Source organism: Uloborus diversus, unplaced genomic scaffold (genome assembly GCF_026930045.1).
Source record: "Uloborus diversus isolate 005 unplaced genomic scaffold, Udiv.v.3.1 scaffold_577, whole genome shotgun sequence".
In the NCBI taxonomy this organism is placed as follows: Eukaryota; Metazoa; Arthropoda; class Arachnida; order Araneae; family Uloboridae; genus Uloborus; species Uloborus diversus.
In genome coordinates, this window is record NW_026558766.1 from 115966 (window position 1) to 121913 (window position 5948).

Here is a 5948-nt window from a genome sequence, read left to right on the forward strand (position 1 = left end):
GCAAAATTTTCCGCTCGCAAAATCACCGATATCTTCATTTTTAACCGACTTCAAAAAGGAGAGGCTTATTAGTTCATACCATATGTATGTTTTTTTTTTTGTTGTTCACTCACAACGTCTCACCGAGTGAACCGATTTTGATGATTCTTTTTTTAATGGATAGGGGATGGCTCAACTTAGGTCCCATTACTTTGTTTGACCATATTTGTTCTTGAAAAAAAAAAAGTTATGGGCAAAAAACAGTAAATTTCAGGCAATTTCCCTATTAAATGATTAAATATAAAACTCATTGTTACAAATGTTTGGTGCCATACAACAGTAATATTAATAGCAATTGCAGTGATAATTTTGAATATCAATTTTTTCAGTATCATCGCTCTATAGTAGGGGTAAACCTAACCTGAAAGCGAGATCATGCAGTGATTCGCAACTCCAGAGCTCGAATACGCTACTTTGCGGTGATTTATAAAATTACCGAAAAAGGTAAAACATTGCGTTCCACGTGTACCATTTTGGGCAAAAAAAGCAGCATGTTATGTGTATTTTTTTTTATTTGCGTGATTCATCATACGGAATTGTCATCCACAACAGCGTAACATCAAAAATATCTGCTAAAAAACTGTAAGTACACATTTCATTTATCTTGTTCTAAGTAAATTTGAGCAAATATTAGTTTTTCATTTCGATGAAAAAAAAAAAGCGAACTTAATAACATTGGTTGGACACTATGGCCATGCTGAAAAATTACTGCCTTTTCCTTAACCTAATTCCAAGTAATTGATTTAAATAAATTACTACAGCATCCAACTGAAATGGACAGTATGCAAATAAATATTCTTGAAAATATTTATCGCTGAACAGATTGAAAAATCCAGAAGGAACGTTAAAAATTTTAACAGTAAAAAATAAAAGCTTGGAATTTTAGGGTTATTGTTTTTGTATTGTGTGAAAGAATAATGTATCTTGACGAGATTTCGCATATCAGTTAAATCATTTCCATGAGGAATGAATTAAGTGCGTGAAGATTCAAAACAGAACTGCCACTACATATCCGAGAGCATTTTGTAGATGATTTAGGCAGCATAGCATGACAGAATTTTATCATTCAGTTGAAAAATAGAAACATGTGAAACAGCGAGAATTAAAATAAATCGATTTGAAGAAATAACTCAATTACATAAATAAAACAATTTGCGCCAGGTAAATAAAACAGTGAAATATCATCTTCCTCTTTTGATATTCAATCATATGGTCATAGAAATAAATTATCTGACTGACTTACGGTCACGTATGTGCACTATGTGACCAAAGTGTCATGAAATGCTGGAAATGTCACGAAATTGGACATAATAAGTGCCAATGAAAAGAAAAAGACTACAAAATGAAAAAGGTGTTTGAAGTGAGCCAAAAATTTATGAATATCAAATTCAATATCTTGAAAATGGCTGCTTCAGAACAACTTACTATGTGTTTTGCATTAATTTCTTACTTTTGTAATACTTTTTGATTTCTCATCTCTTCTTACATGCGTCAGAATAACCAAAGGACTTTTAAAAAAACTTTTCAAAAGAATGAAGAACAAAAAAATCATACATACTAACAAAAATTTCTGTCATTTACTAAGCTTAGAAGCAATTTATACGTTATGGCGTGCATTTGTTTTACCTTTTTCATCTGTCACTAGACAGTGGCTGCAGCGTCCCCTATAGTTTGTTGGAGGTACTTGCTTAGCCTTCACAATGCTACCAGGTTAGGCTTTCCTCAACTGTATATATAGTAGTATTTTTATCGTTATCATCTATGCCAATAACAGATGATCTGTGCTAAGTAAGGAGATACAGGATTGCATCACAAGCAACTTGTATGCTGTGAAATGTAAATTAGTTGGGGAAAACGTAATATTTAAATGGCTACAATTAACAAACAAATGAATTCCAGAGATTAACAAAGATAAATTTTTAGTGCCAATTGCTTAAAATTTAAGGTGTGTTTATAGTTTTTTTTTTTTAGCATGGAGCATTTTTATGAAAAAAAAAAAATAAGGTGAAGTTTTGTGATGGTAACTTCTTACTATTTCTGAAATACATTTACACTAAAAAGGATGAAATAAAAAAATTTTGAAAAAAAAAAAGAAAAATAGAACCGATTTCAAAATGCTCTAAAAAGTGAAAAATAATTTTTTTCTTTAGACACCATAGATAATACTTTCAAACATAACTTTTAAAGTTGGCCAAAAAAAAAAAAAAAACAATAGATAAAATCATTCAGAGTCATAACTCAACTATAAATTTAACCAGGCCCAGTTTCTTCACTACCACATACATTATGCACTGATGATAGCTGATGGTATTTGAGTAACGACATAAATGATTCGTTCCTAACTTTGGATGATTTTCTGAAAAAAATATGAACAAAGCATGGTTACTCTGGATTTTACTTTTTGTTTTTGCGCCAACTTCAAATATTATGTTTAAAAGTATTATCGATTGTGTTTAAAGAATGAAATTATTTTTCACTTTTTAGAGCAATTTTGAAGTTGGTTCAATTTTCCCCCCTAAAATTTTTTATTTCAAAAACAAATACTTTTATTGTTTTTAGATTAATTACTCTTGTTTGAATTTTTAATAAAATCGACTTTTTTTGGTCGATATGGATACTTCTACAATATTAAGTGGTTGATCTACTGATTACTATATAGCTTACTGTATACCTTTAGTTATTGATTGAAATTAAATTTTCTAGACAATTCTGAAAATACACATTTTTATGGCATTTTATTAATGAGATTCTATTTAATGTAATAATGACAATGTTTGGTGCGTTTAACTCAGCCAAATCTGGTTATTTCCACTGAGATCTTTAACTGTTTATTTTCCACACTGAGGCACTTCATTTTCAGACTGCAATTTTTTCAACTAAAAATGCGCCTTTTATCTTTTCTGTGTGACCTCCTTTACCTGGAAAATATAAAAATGAGATATTTTTGATTAGCACTTTTTGGGAGATTTAATTTAAGCGTTTTGATGTGGTTAATTTAAAAGTTAAAAAATGATGTGTAAAGTTAATGAAAGATACGTTTGTAATTTCGTCTGCTTCCAAACAAAGTTGATTTTTGCACTTTAGTGATTTTTTTGTTTCCCCCAGCCTTTTCTAAAGGTTTTTATGTGTCCATTCAACTTTATCAAAGTTACCAAAAAAATAAAAACTAAAATCCTAATTAATAAAGTAACAATAAATGGTGCTCGCATTAATGGCAAATACACGGAAAATAAACTATTTTCCACATTAATGAGTGACGCTCCAAAACTATTCTTTTGCAGAAAAGAAAAGTAAGAAAGTAAAAAAATATGTAAAGCTGCGCCAAATAGCTCTATACTTACCACACACACACACACACAAAAAAAAAAAAAAAAGAGAGAGAGAGAGAGAAAGGTTACGCGTACGCACATAAATGCTCGACTATCTTTTTGGCCTTTAAAAACCAACAGGGTTTTTGGGAAGGAAACTTTGAAAATTCCCGGGAATTTTCAAGTAGTTTAAAGAAAATCGCTGAAAGAAGGACTCTTAAAAAATTTACTAATACTACTAAAACTGAATTTAACTATCACTAAGTTGTTCAGTTTTGCTATTCTGAAATCGATGAAATTCCCGGCATTCATTTGAATTTGGACATCTTTAATTGGAATTATGTTAATCACGAATTGCGATAGGACCCACTCGTGTTTTTTTTCTATAAATGGCTCCTATCGCAATCATAATGTCGAAAAACATAATTTGAACTAGAAAGTTGCCTGTCAAGGGATGACGGGTGAAAATTGATTTTCTTCTACATTTTAACGAAGCCATTGCCTGTTTGATGATAGTTTGGTAGTTGAAATTTTAACCCTAAACTCCAGTACATAGCGTTCATAGTTGACAGCTTTTTCGGTTCTTCATTCCCCTGAAATGATAGTCTTACCAGTAAAACAGTTAAGTTACCGGATAGAGTTCAGCCTTGTCACGATAATAGCTTTCCCTGCATGTTTAACATTACCAAAACACATTATCAAATTATCATGGCGTGGTGCGAGTTTCATTGTTGAAACACGCGAGTTACTTGGTCATTTGCTATTATTTATGTGAGGATGCAAGGTGTAAAAATTCAAATGAATATCAGGAGCTGAATACTGTTTTTGTCTTGAGAGGATTGTGTAATCTCGTGAGGGTTGGGTATAAATAAAGTTGATTCTGGGGGACATGGTACATGGACGCCACTGCCCAGGAGGAGGGATATCCTCGCGGATCAGAGGAGCTTTTATTATAAGCATTCAAAGGTACATCAAATGCGTTCAAGTGAGAGCAAAAGCAATTCGTATTTGCTCAATAAATTGTGGAGAGAAATTAAGTTGTTTCGAAAGGAGTGTTCCTGGAATGTTGTCGCTTAAAATAGAGGGAAAGTTGGCATTAAATGCGTATAGAAAAAACTATTTCCATTAGTTTTGTTTCCCTGGGTAAGCGATTATTTAATAGAAAGTGATCGTTCTCAGGATTCAATTCATCAAAATAAAGGTAATATAAATTCAATTGATACGAAAAGTAATTTTCGACTAAAACTAAAATCCATAACAATTTAGACTCATTCGATGTTTATGACGTACAAACTTTCCCAACACTTTGAAAAGTTTTATTTTTCATCATTAAACATCATTACATAAAACAATAATTTTGTGATCTTTGCCAACAAATAGTAGAAAAAAATAAATTTGAAATGTGGCCTCAGTACCAAATGCTTAACTTTAAGCAGTCCGAAGTGCATAACTGAAAAGGTTTTTCATTTCTGAAATATGCTTATTTATTATTTTAGCTCTTAGCATAGTTGGACCGAAAATAATTTTGCAAGTTTAAGTGCAGTCGTAACACCAATTCGATTTAAGATCGGCAGATTGCATTGTAGCAATTCTTTCATTGGTATTTATATGCTAGAAAGTTGCCCGTCAAGGTATGACGGATGAAAATTGCTTCTATTTGAACGAAGCAATTGCCTGTTTGGTGATATTTTGATACTTGAAATTTTAACCTTAACTCCAGTGGATGAACTCTAAAACTCCAGTAGATAGCGTTCATTGTTAACCATTTTTTAGTTTCTTCATTCCTTTGAAATGACTGTCTTACCAATAAAATAGTTAGGTTACCGGATCGAGTTCAGCCTTGTCCAATAAAGCCTTTCCCTGCATGTTAAACATGACCAAAACATATTATCATGCCGTGGCGCGAGTTTCATTGTTGAAACACGCGGGTTACTCGATCATCGGCTGTTATTTATATCAGGATATGTATATTTTGAAATTGAGGATAAAATTGCCCATACTTACCAAATTTCTTGCCTAAACTATTTTTCTCCCACATCATTCCCGCCATTTAGTCAAATCTATCCCTTGGATAGAGTCGCATCTTTGCATTGGGTTCCTGAAAAAGAGAAGCACATTTCCGACCGTTAGTAAAAACTAAACAATATTTTTCAAGATAAAGAATTATTTTAAATAAATTAAAAATCAAGTTGGGGAGCTCCGTTTTTTTAACTCATAGTATGAAAATTGAAATTCATAGTTCATAAAGAATGTTTCTGAACTATAAAATGAACAATACAGTACCCATATGCAGTGTACTGATAACATTTATTCAAACTTTTTTATTTTTTATTGAAGGACACGATAAAATAAAATGTACTTAAAATACCGCCGCTTACGCTACAGTTTATGCTCTAAACTGAAGTCATTGGAAAAAAAAGTACATAAATTGGCAATTAATTAAAATTCAAATGCACAATTTGAAATCAAATGACGCTTCTTTAATGTTGAAATATTTCTAGAAAAATAATACAAACATTTAAAAACAAATTGAATATATCGAAATATATGGATAACTAGAGGAACCCGACAGATGTTGTTCTGTTCAAACTTTGTAAATTG

At 31.4% G+C, this 5948-nt stretch overlaps 1 long non-coding RNA gene across 1 annotated transcript; it reads right to left on the minus strand.

The window, feature by feature from the left end:
• Positions 1–2757: 2757 nt before the first annotated feature.
• Positions 2758–5447, minus strand: LOC129233645 (uncharacterized). Its single transcript, XR_008581472.1, has 2 exons — positions 5352–5447; positions 2758–2957 (listed from the first exon to the last, which is right to left on the minus strand). It is a non-coding gene; the product is annotated as an uncharacterized LOC129233645 (long non-coding RNA).
• Positions 5448–5948: the final 501 nt, after the last annotated feature.